The 14,134-nt window shown below is 38.2% G+C and overlaps 1 protein-coding gene across 2 annotated transcripts in view; it reads left to right on the top strand.

Moving 5' to 3' along the window:
* The window catches only part of KCNQ5 (potassium voltage-gated channel subfamily Q member 5), a 277,344-nt gene that overhangs the window by 175,450 nt on the left and 87,760 nt on the right, over positions 1 to 14,134 (top strand). The gene's annotated exons all lie outside the window — the stretch shown is intronic.

Here is a 14,134-nt window from a genome sequence, read left to right as displayed (position 1 = left end):
GTTCCTGAAAAACTATTTATTAAGTAGCAACACATAATAAGGATTTTAAAAGTCAAGATGCAAACAAATTAAATTAACAGGAATGGTGATTGACAGCCACTCAGAATGTCACACAGAGGTGGCAACAGGGCAGGTTCTAAGGAGTAGATTCAGGTGAACAATACACATCTTCATAGTGCTGTTTCTTAGATTTTGTAAATCATTCACAGTTTGTATGCATGCCAGAAGTTTCCAGAACTGTGATTAACAACCTGATAGCAATGGAGTTCGTTCAGATACTCAGTGTGAGGTTCAGGAAGCCCCTGAGCCACAGCCTGATGGTAAAGAACCAGCTTAGCTCCTCCACAGTCTTCCTTTCATATCTGCTACCAGCCACTGCTGCAAGAGCTGGACAGGCTTTGGTCTGTGGTTGTCCAGGCAGTTAAATGGCAAAGAACTTCATGGCAAACTTTATTCCATGAAAAAGCAGACTCATACGGACTTGAATTACCAAGTTGACTTTTCTTTTTTAAATTCTAGACAAATCAAATATTTAGAGAAACTTTCAAGTGCTTCATTTAGCTGTCACCTGATCCACATTCAGCCAGCCACAGACTTCCCGAGGCAACTGGCAAAAGCAACTGAGTGGGACAGTTTGGAGTTTGGAGATCTGCCTGCATAGCCCTTTTCATATGATGCCTGCAGCTGCAGGGCCTTGTGGATAGATAGGCTGTGCTTTCCCATGTCCCAACGACATGGAAAAGTTCAGTCTCATGAAGTGCTGCAGCACTAGTACCCTTCAGAAGACTGGCTAAGTGAACTCCTGGTCACACCCAGTCATAAGCTCCAAGAAATACGTGAATATTCATTTTTAAAAAGTTATTCTCTGATGGTTTAAATCTGTGCAAAAGCCTTCCAACCCCCTGGTTGTGCTTGCATTACAGCACACTGGCTGAAGTAGCCTTTTCATCTTCAAACAGATCCTGTACTTCTCTCATTACAAATCCTCATTCTTCCCCTAAACTCAAAATGCTGATAAGGTGGGCAGGTGTAGCATGTGACCTACTGGACACAGCTAGAGGAAACACATTGTGGAAAGACAAAACATATCTGCTAAAGAGATGATAAATACATGAAATGTATTTATAAATGAATAATGCTGCACTGCTGAACATCCAAACCTCTGCCTGTGCATTTAATCACTGCATTGAGCTTCAAAAGTGCTCTACATGCAAATGAGTACTCCTAAGCATGGCAGCTCAAAACAGCTACTCCAGGGCTTCTGTGTCTGAAGATACCAGCTAATTGCTGGAAAATCCTTCAGTGCTGGTAAAGAAATAATAATTTATATAATAAATATGTCATTAACATGCACCCTTTTTTACTTCATTGGCACAGGTTTGGTGATAGTTCTTGTCTTTTCAGTAAGATAAAATAAAACTCTCTGACAAAATAAAAGGAATATGAACAAGTAAGTCGTTACAGCAAAGTAAACCCATTTCTATCATTATAGTAAAAACAGTGGTTTAGCTTTGTTCTTGCCTGGGCTGCAGGAAAAATAACCAGCAAAATAACATGAAAGAAAGTGCTAAAAATAGGAATGCAGGTAATGAGAATACTACTGAGAACTCTAGAGTTATTTTGAGTTCACAGATCTTGATATTGAGACTAGATCACCTTTAAGGTGGCTTTCAACCCAAACCATTCTATGATTATGTGATTCTGCAATCCTGTGATTAAAGTTAGTTTTACAACTAGAAGAAACTAGATTAGAAAGATTAGACTTTGGGGAGTAATGTGATGCTCAGTGTTTCTTATGTAAGAATTGGAATTACATGTTAAGAAAAAAAAAATGTAACCATGCAGGCAGTCAGGTGTTGTACCAGGCTGTCCAGAGAGGTCACAGCCTCCTTCCCTGCAGACATTCACACTCGACTGGACACAACCTTGAGCAAGCTGATGTAATTGAACTTGCTTTCTGCAGGGCTAGACAAGATAAGGGCTGGAGGTCCCTTCAGACAACTTAGGACTGTGATTTTTAAGAAACTTCCTTTGTAAAAGAAGCCACTGTAACTATTTTTTTCATTAGAGATTAATGTGCTGACTCTAACACGTTATTGGCTATTTATTTGCCTGTGATTGTCTTGAGTTCAGTGATGCTCTGGGCATAATAAAAAGCTATTTATTTCAAACATTTTTATAGGAAGATTTGACTAAATCATCTGTTGCTTTGGTTGATCTGTGTGCTCTCATACAAATGGATGGATACTGTTACATGATTTTTCAGTTAAATCAAGATATCCAGTCCTGTTCAACATTCATTCTGTAAAGCTACATAAATAAATGTTTATAATGGATCACAAAATATATGAAAAGAGCAGAATTTGGTTTTTACACATAAATATAGAAAATTATTTTGGCTCACCCTTAATCCACTCTTCCACTTGTCAGGCTTTCTGAGGAATTAGGAGACAGGCAGACAAGCATCTCTGTTGGAAAGAGAAAAACAGTGTTCTCACTACAAGGAGGTACAGTCAGCTGGTGTTTCTCAATTAAGAACAATTCCTGGCTGTGCTGGAAGCGCTCTGTCTGGGAGCCATACATATCTTAAATCACTCCTAGCCTAGGAAGGACAAATTGGCAATTCCACCAAACTTCTCCTGTGCATTTGAGTTAATATTTTAAAGACAGTTGTAAATTTAGACTCTCAGAGGCTCATAATTTGCAAGATCTCTTCATTGCCTACTCTGTACTGATTTTTAATGTGAACCTTTATGAGTTGTAGTAGGCAAAATTACCATGTATCTCAGCTTCGCACTGGAAAACAACACTGCTGTGTCTTATGATGGAGCTGTCTGGACTGAGTACACTGAAGAGAGTATTATGCTGGGTTGGGAATCACAGAGGTGTTCCTTTGGCTCTCGAAGAACCTGGAGTCATTCTTAGCTGAAATATACCAACTAACTGGACCTCCTTGTACTGACAGAGGTGTTTTTCTCCTTCTAGCAGAGATGCATGTCTGCCTTTTCCCCAGCTCTGGGAAGTTACAATCCTGTTTACTGGTATGGTCCGTGCAACTACTGAAGGCTGATAATTTGTATATTGAAGCTCCAAGAAACTGACTTCCCCTGTGTGGTTAACAAAGGGATCTCCAGGCTTCTCTAGCCTTGGAAGTATGCAGTGTTCAGCAGTATGTACTCACAGTCATCTCTGATCAAACACGGAATCACAGCATCATAGAATTGCTTGGGTTGGAACTGACCTTTAAAGATCATTGAGTCCAATGCACCTGCTGCAGGCTGGGACACCTGCAACTGGATCAGATTACTAAAAGCCTTATCCAGCCTGGCCTTAAACAATTAGATAACTGCTTACAGGATCATCCTGTGTGAAAGGAAACTGATCTGCTAAAATGAAATTCATATAAGACTACCTCTGTGCCTGCAATATGTCTGATACATGCAAACTTGTTTCACACAAATTTCTGAGCAGAACAATTTTGGCAAAGAGCGAAAGCCACTGCAAGATAAAATGTTGGAAAGTAAAAGCACCCTCATGTGTTGTTTCAAACAGGCAAGCAGCAGCTTTAATGTGCTTAAGATCAAAGGGCAAGTTTTTCCCCATATGGAAAATGAGTGATCACTTTGTGTTTTAACATTCTGCATAAGCGCAACAGTTGTTCCAAAACCTTTGCAACTCAGCATTTAATAAAATAACTCATTATTGAAGCAGAAATGTCATTGTTGCCAAAGCAGCCTGACAGACCCCAGCAGAGGTGGGCACACGAGGTGCTGCCCTTCCACACTGCAGACACTGCTGGTGCTCGGCAGCCCCACCTTGCAGGGACTTGAGAACGTCTTGTTTGGTGCATGGAAGAAATTATGTATCACTCTTTCCAGCTGGAGTGATTCTGAGATAAAAGAACCCTGAAAATGGAGTAAATGAGTCACATCGTTGGGCTTTGCCTACAGAGACTCAGACAGAATAAAGGCGTAAGACCTAAGCAGCACTGCAAGAAGTTTTCTCTTCTCAAAATAGTGTGTAATACAAAGCCATAAGCTGTTGTACCCTCTCCAGCAAGGCCTAGTGCTTGACAGAGTGTTTCTGTTCTTTGCTTTTAAACACAAAGAAACTTAGGCATATGAGAAAATAGGTGGACACCCCACTGCCCCCTCAAAGTTTTGAAACTTTGTGCTTCTTTCCTGTCAATATTGTATGGATGAACTTAGAGAGAAGTGTTGCTGCAGGTTAAACAAGTAAGTTAAACTCAGGAAATTTTCATTGTCATTTGAACGTTGCAAGATGGGATTCTTCTTTTGCAATCTCACACACTTCTGCCATCAGGTTCTGGTCTGTTAGTACTGCTGCCTAACAACAAGAAAGGGCACTTCAGATTCCAGAAAGTGCAGGACTTATTTGGATTAAGGAAGACAAGACAAATGCTGTGGTATAAAACTGAACACCCTCAAGCTAAAGTGCCATGATTGATTCTTAGATGTAAGTTTAACACTAACACTGCATTATGTTAGAAAAATATTCTGTGTTCCATTTATATCCTTGTTTACTACTGGGAGAAAACGATAGGAAATTAACAGGATTTTCTCTGCTCTGGTGATATTTATGAGTCAGCTCATAATTCCCAACACAAGCCATGCTTCCACTGAAGTCAACTGTAAGGTTTCAACAAAAACCAAGACCCAGCTATTAGTTGCTAGGAGAAAATAAAGTTAGAGGAAGAAGACCTCGATCTTGGTGCATTGAATAAAATGTTTTAAATGGTAATTCTTGATAACTATATGGCATATTTTTGCCAAATTTAATGAGCTCTGGCATTTGTGGCTGCTTAGATTTCTGTTGTAGCTATGAGGGACATTAGGGCTATAAGGTAGCCTGGACTTGTAAATACTGCTATGCTTACCACTTTTTTTTAATTCCATCATGAATATATGGGTTTTTTCAGCATAGACTTGCTCTTGCCTCCTCATTCTCCTTTTTAACACTCCACAATGGAGTACTCAAAAATATTCTTCTGTATTTCAGTGTATTAAATATGATAAATCATTCCTGTCTTAATCAATTTGCTGAATTGAAGCATCATAAAGTGGTCAAATTAATTAGTGTCTCTAATATTTTATCACTTCGTACCATTCCTCCTACAGCCACCACAGGCTGATATAATGATGTGGTATAATACACCTCAAAGTTCTGATGTTTCCACTTAAAATATTTTTTTTTATTTAAAAAGAAATATTTTTAAAGTGTGCTTTATTTTCTTGTTTACTATTCTGGTTAACATGTGAGATAACCACATTTAATGACAGCAAATAAATTGGAATCCCCATACAAAGCCAAGTATCCCATAGAGTCTTCATCTATATCATGAACTTGAGCATTGCTGTCAGAACAACCGTGTTATTTTGCAGCCTAGAAAGCTATTATTGGAGAATTTATGGGTATTTCTTTGTTCACATGTCTGGAAGGATAAAAAATTGTAGAAGTAGCCAAGGGTTGCCAAGATGCCTTCTTGAGAGATATGGTGAAAAGAAATCCCATTTCCTCATACATACAGTATCTTTGTATGACTGCCTTTGAGCGTCCTTTCCCCTGAAAAACTCCCTAATTGTCAATGTTGTTGTGTTGACTATATATCAATAAAAAACAAATGTAGTACCAAAGCAAAATCCAATATATAATATACTACAGGAGAAAAATAAGAGAAATGAGGAAATTGATTTTTGTTCCAGAGCTCTTCAATAGGATGAAATATTTTAGGTTAAAATGCACAGCTGACTTGAGTGCTTCCCACAATATCAACTCTCATAATCAAGTTGGGCTAATTGTCTTAATCCCAAATTTCTATTAAAATATGTCAATCAGGAACCTGAACTTGAATGAATAAATTTTCAATAGATTGTGTCCCCATCTTTATTTACCTTTGATTAAGATGTAAAACAGTACTGAAATCACAGAATCAAAGAATAGTCTGAGCTGAGAGGTACCCACAGGAATCATCAAAGTCCAACTCCTGGCCCTTCACAGGACACCCTCAAGAATTACACCCCGTGCCTGAGAGCATTGTCTAAATGCTTCTAGAACTCTGGCAGGCTCATGCTGTGATAGATCCTCAGGATGTGAAATATTCTTACTGTACATTACAGCCTATTTGCTAAATAGGCTTGTTTGATAGTGTTTTTTCAACACAGTATCTTGACATCTAGAAGTACCTATCCATTGTAAAAGATGTACAGGCAAGTCCAGAGAAAAATTTCATCCAGATATATGATAACTCCCAGGCCAGACCCAGGAACTGTCCAGGAAAATGGTATTTCAGCCAGGTCAAAATTATTCTAATGGCAGCCCTCAGCATTTAATGGTGTAGACCATCAGCAGCCATTGAGAGTGTTGTTCCCTTTCACATTACTCAGGGATCCATCTGAATCACAGTGAGTGGGATTAACTCCAGAGGATAAGGTAGACAGGCTATTTTTCTCCCACCAGAGTGTGTTTCCTTCTTAGCTTTATCTGCCAAAGCCAGTGTTGGCACCACTGATGGTGGGTTAGGCAATGCAGGTAACCAGTGTCTGGCCCTGCTGCAGTAAATCACACCTTGGCTTTGCCAGAGTCAGAGCAAACAGGCAGCTCTTGTGGCATAAAAAATACCCAGCAGTCCTACAATCCTTCTGTTCTTTTCAGTTTGCTCTGCTACATTAAAAAACCCATCCAAACATAAGGTAGTGGCAATATTTTTATCGTAAATCCTGAAGACCCAAAATGCTGATTTTATAGTGGCTTATGCAGGTGATTACAGAACACATTTCTTTCTTGTACATCTATAAATTTCTTATATTAATAATTATTTTTCTCATTAGCAAGATATCTAAGTACAGTGTGTTAGCAACCACTTTCACAGAAAAAAGTTATTTGAGTGCTTCCCCTTGCCCTAGGCTGTAAAAAAGGTTAGAAAAAATGGACTGAAATAGAAAAAATTATTTTAAAGAAAACGTCATATAGTGGTCTTCACGCCTCCAGCCTCATATTGTAAAATTCTTTAAATTTTCTCTGTTTCATTATAATAAAATTTTTCTCTTAATTTTGTATATGTTCTAAAAAAATTACATAAATTCTGCAACCTGGGTTCAGTGTTAAAGACAACATAGTTTCTATTCATACTTAAAATTAATTTTCTTGTGACGTATCTGTGGTGAAGCAAAGGTTGCTATGTAAGCTATCAGACTTGTCACTGGGTGTTGGAGCTGTTTGAGGCAAAAGAAAAAACCTACAGAGTTGCCTAAATACAAATTTTATTTACTAAATTAAGCATTCACATTTGCAAATTCTGGTCTACAAAAACACCTATGCTTTGAGAGTAATAGAAGGAGCATTTTGTCATTTTCTACAGATTTGAGGCAAATCAGTATAATGCTTCCCAATCATTAAAATAGTTAAAATCTGGAGGAGCACATGCTTTATTCTTATTTGTCTCTTATCTCCTGCTGAAGCAAATGAAGATAGAGAATATCTAGATCACAAGTGTCTCTGAGCATTAAGAAAAAGCATTTCTTGTTTTCTTTTCTTTTGAGTGAATGTGCTTGCTCAAGGAAGTACAATGCCTCCTTTTTTAGAGGCCTGGAGAAACATACCTTGATGTTTTATTTTTTGTCTATGATGGAATGGATTATCAAATGTTCATTTAATGACACGTTTATTTGTGCCCCATAGGTCCTGAGCTATTTGATTTGCTTTGTTTTGATATCATCTCCTGTTATTGCCTCTTCATTGCTTTGTCAATAGAAGACAAATACAATCATTCCGCTAAAAATACAATTCCTTAAAAATATACCAGAAAAGAACAATTTAGGTTGACAATACTTTTTTTCACACTGTAAATGTAAACTGTTTCATTTTTCATAAACTGTCCTAATTTTTAGAGATAGTAAATATCCCACAGGGGAATGAAAAATATTTTTTAAACAAAATTTATCCATTGCAACCTGACAAAAGTCACCTTTCTAAAAAAAGTTGCTTTGACAGTATGATCAGTTCTTAAAGAAGTCAGACATGAAATTCCGTTCAAATTTCTATATTTCTGAAAAAGGTAGCAATTAACCCAAAGAAAAAATATATAAAAAGACAAGTTTGCTGCAATACCTTTTTCTTCTCAAAAATTATTTGTTTAAGATTCCTATCCAGTTTATTTTTCCATTCTAAGACTGTGAGGTCTTCATACTCTATCTCTCCATGGCCAGGGTTGTACTATTTCTGGGTAGAAGGCAATGCAGTATCAAGCCCTCAACATGCTACACTCTTCCACTTGAAGAAAAGGTTGAAGAGCAAGTAATTTTAAAGGAAGTCTGCAAAAGAAATTTATGAGTTTTTTCTATGGAAGAACACTTATTCTCCATGCAGCCTTTGTCAAACATTCTTAACAAATTGTAATAACCTTTGTCGTATCTCATTTTCTTGCATAAACAAGTCACACTGAAACTATAAATGATGGAAAATTTAATCCACATGGCTTGCACTATCAAAACTGTTAAACCGTATTCTTTTCCACCATGTCAGCAGTGCATTATCTGTTTTATAGGAATGTTGAAAAGATTACTTTTTAAGGGAGATATGGCAGGACCTGTGTAAATGTCTGCCTTGCGCCTGCATTGGATGACGTTTTCATTTTCAGTTCTTCCTGAAGCTAGGAAAATGCTTCAGTGTTTCTCTTTCCATATGCTTTCAGAGAGGGCATTCCCACCCAGCTCTGGTAACTGTGTGCTCAGAAGCACCGGGAAGTGAGCAGGGGCTGAGGCTGCTGTCAGGCTTCTGCTGCCTTCCTGCCTTGAGCAGTCATGTCCGCTTAGGATGGAAGCTGGCACACCAGCTCTAAGCTGAACAACATGCACAATTCTTCCTCTGTGGGAACTTGACGCCTTGAAAATTGCGTTTATGTATAAAAGTAACTCCTGGTCCATGAGATGATGCATTTTATTCTGTCTTCCCAAACAGCTGCATGGGATACTGAATCTGTAAATTCTCTCTTTTGCACATCAAGAGGCTTGAGAGTGCTGATAACATCTAGCCAAGGCACATCTGTCTTTTTGCTTTTTGTGAGAATTGTTCACCAAAATTAATAGTCCCCATGAAAGTGTAACAGTGCAATGAAAGACTGTCTTTCCTTCCTTTTTTAATAGGGTTTTCTCTGGGAATTTTACCCATTTATCTAAACCTGTAATGTGCTATCCATCCAGTATAATCTTCAGCACATTTATTTATCTAATGCCTCACTCAGATTTTTATGCATTCCAGGATTAAAAATCATGTAAAGGCAGCACTTGGGTACTCAACTCAGCAAGATCCTGATCACTGTCACGAAAGCATGGTCACTGCCCCTGGCTGTGGAAAGAATTACTTATGGAGGGGCTCAAATAACTTCTTTGAAGACTCAGACCTCATGAATGCAAACATCTTCCCTTAAATTTGAATTAATATACTGCATTAGTATACCAGGAAGAAAAGTAAGAACTATTTTTTGGTTGTAGTTAGAGTTAACAAAAGCTTTCAAACATTTTCTACCTTCCATACAAAATCCAGGATAATGACATTCCCAATGGTTTGCAACCAGTTTTGGTCATACTCCTGAATGCCCTTACCTGTATGAGGATTAAATCAGACCTCAGATAATACTGGAAAATAACTCTGGTGGTCTAATTGCTTAATTATGCCACTTTAACAGTTATATATTTTTATTATTTACAGAAGAGGCCACAAAAGTTTGCAGATGTTTAACTTTTCATTATTTTAACTCTAGCAGTAAGTTATGTAGCAAAATAGCTCTTAAAGATCTTCCTAGGGTGTATTTTTCCTCCTCGTGATACTCCTTGAGTAATGTTTTAACAATTGCTTTAAGCTGAACATCCTTCTCCATACGAACAGACCTTGAATCAAACAGTAGTAAAATTCTGCTGAAAATTGTATAAATGGAGAATTGGTAGGTCCTAATTAACCAATTAGAAAAGTTTATGAGAGGCAGATTGATTAAATATCAAAGCTTCTGACTTATATTATCTTTCATAAACTGACTTTCTCCAATTAGTATATGCTTTCAGGATCAGGGGAATAAGATGAAAGGATCTGCAACAAAACTGATTACTGCCGAAACAAAATGGATGTTGCTGCTTTTCATAAAATACAAGGCTATGGCAGTACTTGAATAATTTTATGGGAAGTTGCTGCCTAAGGCGTGTGTTTTACTGTCTGATACTGAATGCATGAGGAAAAACCATCTGTTTTTTTCAGCCTGAACAATCATATGATCCAGATTGAATCACTAGCAGCCAGATATATTTGCTCTGTGTTTTGCTTTTTACTACTCTCTACCTACAGCAGCATGGTTTTATACAGCATGTATCGTAGCACACAGTTCAAATGATGGCATGGGAAAATACTTTTTCTTCTATTGAGGGTTATCAAATTACTACCCAGAGCTTAATGCAATCATCTACACTTCATCAGTCACTGGAGAAATAATTCACAATAGGAAAGAACAATTTTTGGTAAACTTTGACCACTGTGATGTTTGAACCTTAGGGATTTATTTTTTCTGGGCTGATCTTCATTTAACATTCAATCAGGTGTAAGTTGTTGCTGCAGCCTTCATGACTTCAGTTCCAGCTGGGAAAAAGGAGAGGTGCTTTCGTTGCATGGCCTGAGTAAACAGATTGCACTAAAAAGATAGCAAGTTAATCCTCACTATTAGTTTATTTTGAAGGAAGAGCACTTCAGTGATATATAAACTATTGAAAATAGTATTGAAAATATTCCACTTTTGTTTCTAGTGTTGTGTTTTACGGCACCAAATATATGCTTTTTGTTTTGCCAGTCTAGTAGGACTGGATTTCTCCCCTCCAAGAAAGTGCTTACAGTTTAATTTTAAAGATAATATGCTGAGTAGAACTAAAAGAAGTGTTCAGTGTTGGAGGGAGGAATGAGGGACTGAGGGGCAATATTTGAATATGTGGGTTGATAAATGCAAACATTTTTCTTTTGTTCTTTAATAATAATAATTAATAATGATGCTCCATGCCCTTTTGAGTTTTTGGAAAAATTGAGAGCAAGAGTTATAGAAGTTTGGAAAAATTTCTTTCCAAGACTATTTTTATGTACTGCTGTGAGGATTGTTTCTGCTTTTCATGGATAAACTGCAGAACTATGTCAACCAGGTGCTAATCCACACTGCACCTGGCTTTCCTGAATATTTGCTTTTATTTTGATTAATACACTGCTTAACTGTACTCATTCCCTCTCCTGACTCACTTTTCCCATCTTTTGTGAATAAACACCTTGCCCACAGTGATATTCTAAATCATAGTCCTGACAGACTATGGAAAGCAAGTGGTGGGTAAATGGTTTTGTGTATGATCGGGCTGTGACTTAAAAGGTTCAGGTTTATTCCACATGTAAAGACTCTGTGTAGCCTTAGGCAAGTCCCTTACCTTTACTGTGCCATGGTCTCCAACTGTGATATGGGAACAAGAAACTTTATTTTTTCCTGCTGCGTCTGTTTTCCATAATTGTGCTATAAGAAATCTCTTCCAAGTGAAAACTGGTATTGTGTGTTTGGATAAGACCCAGTACAACTGGGCTTCCAATTTAGTTGGCATTACAGGAATAAAATCAAACGAGAAATTTTTAATACCTAAACACAAAGGAAGTAAGCAAATGTCATTTTAATTGATTCAGGTCTAAAGAAATTTGGCAAAAGGAAATTACATTCTTTTACTGTAAATTCTTAGTCACTTAATTTTATTTTGCCCTCCATGCAAGCCTTAATGAGAAGAAACCACATTTATGCCTGTGTCAGTAGGATGTAATTATAGGGGAGTTGTATCTGAAGGCTGTAACAGCTGAAACTACCAGTAATGTTCTATGAGATTTTCCATTTTTATTAAGTGAAGTGAAGGGAAGAAAAATTGCTCACAAGATGGATTTTTGTCACTTATCATAGAATTAGAGAATCATAGAAAAATAGAATCACAGAATGGTTTGGATTTGGAAGGGATGTTAAGATCATCCAGTTCCAACCCCCATGTCATGGGCAGAGAACCTTCCACTAGACCAGGTTGCTCAGAGCCCCATACAACCTGGCCTTGAACACCTCCAGGAATGGGGCATGGGTAACCCCGTTCCAGTGCACCCTTACAGTAAAGAATTTCTTCTTAATATCTAACCTAATCTCGCATCCTTCAGCTTGAGGACTTGCATCTTGTCCAATCACTACATGCCCTTGTGAGAAGTCCCTGCCCAGCTTTCCTGTAGGCCCCGTTTGGAAGGTTGATCTAAGGCAGGCTTCCTAGAGCCTTCACTTCTGAGGGGATTGGATCAAGGGAACTTTGATTCTCTCAGCCTGTCTTCATAGGTGAACTGGTCCAGTACTGTGATCAGTTTAGTGGCCCTCCTCTGGCAGATGTCCCAACAGGTCAATGTCTTTCTTGTTCTGAGGGCCCCAGAGTGGGATGCAGTGTGTAGTTTCACAGGAGCAGAGAGGGGGAATCACCTTCCTCATCCTCTGGCCACTCTTCTTTTGATGCAGCCCAGGAGGTGGTTGACTTTCAGGGCTGTGAGCATGCATTGCCAAATCATGTTGAAATTTTTGTCCAGAAACATCTCCAAGTCTTTCTCCCCAGGGCTGCTTTTGATCCATTGTCTGCCCAGCCTGTACTTGTGCATGAGATTGCATGAGTTTTGAATGAGGTTTTTGTTAAATCTTGAAGTATGTGTTGATCTTCACCTTTCTCTTGTGTAGAAGATAAGACTTGCCAATGGTGTATGCCAAATGTGCACTTTACCCTCCTGGATACTATTTTATTTACAGTCCTTAATAGAATTTATATGCAAACTCCTACTATATTTGATTTTCAGAGTAGAACTTCTCCCCAGCAGTTAAATGATATTATATAAAATGTGCCTCCAAAGTCTTATGGCATTGCACATAGAAAATTTCTAATAGAAATTCTAAGACTAGACTTATATTTTTATGCAATGTGTTGGATATATTATAGCACTCCTCTATTACATCAATATGGAAAGTCTATATGTCCTGTGGGATAAAGTAATCATAGCTCCTGAAGCTCACCTGTATGCAGATGCAATAATATATTAATGTTATATCCAGTAGTTAGAAACACAGAAGCATGTAGGTTGAAAAAAAGCCTCTGTGAGTCTTCCAGTCCAACTTCCTGCTCAAAGCAGAGCTCACTCACAAGGTCAGCCTATGGCTTTTTTCAGCTAAGTTCTGCAATCTTTGGGAGCAGAGGTTTCACAGTGTGGTGCATTGGCCCTGGCAGGACACTGGGTGCCCACCAAAGCCTCCCTATCATTCCCCTTCCTCAGCTGGATGGAGGAGAGAAAGTGTAAGGAAAGGCTCATGGGTCAAGATAAGGGCAGGGAGGGATATGTATCTACATTAATTACAATATTGGGTTAGAACACCAGCTAATGAGTCCCAGCAATTCAGACAAAAGTCAAAGACCTGCTCTATGTTGGTTGCCTCAATGTGCAGCATGACTGATAAGTGTTTTAAGAAGGAATTAAGCAAAACACTGGTAGCATCAATTATTACTGGGTGCTGATTAGTCAGTTCATGATACTGTGGGTAAAATGAATCTCATTTCTGATCCAGTTCATAGATGGTTTCACTAGCATAGTGATACTGTTGGTGAAGCAGTACAAGAGGAAAGGATAATCCTTACCACCAATAATATATGTGTCAGACCAATACCAATTCTGCTGGCTCATGTCTGCAAACATATGTGCTGTGAGTGCTAAGCATTGGACATGGGATATGCAAGAATTTCTGCAGTCATACCATTTGTTTGGATCTTCCTCATAAAAAGATTTAGCTTTTTTTTTGCCCGAGAGTATTCGTCAGTGTCATGAAACATACAGGCTCCTGCAAACTCAAAATTGTGCTCATCTTCTTGATTGTAACTGCTTGGCTTGTGGCTTGTGTAATTGTTTTAAGTTCTTCAGTGGATTGTATGATACTTAGTTTGTTCCCAGAATGGAGCCTGTTCATTGAGGACAACGAATGGGCCTACCTCTCACTTCAGGTAGTTTGTACACAAACTCTGTTGCTCAGAAGGAGGTTGTCTTGGATAGACAGATA

Source organism: Lonchura striata, chromosome 3, assembly GCF_046129695.1.
Source record: "Lonchura striata isolate bLonStr1 chromosome 3, bLonStr1.mat, whole genome shotgun sequence".
Taxonomy (NCBI): domain Eukaryota; kingdom Metazoa; phylum Chordata; class Aves; order Passeriformes; family Estrildidae; genus Lonchura; species Lonchura striata.
This window is presented reverse-complemented; position numbering and strand designations above follow the sequence as displayed.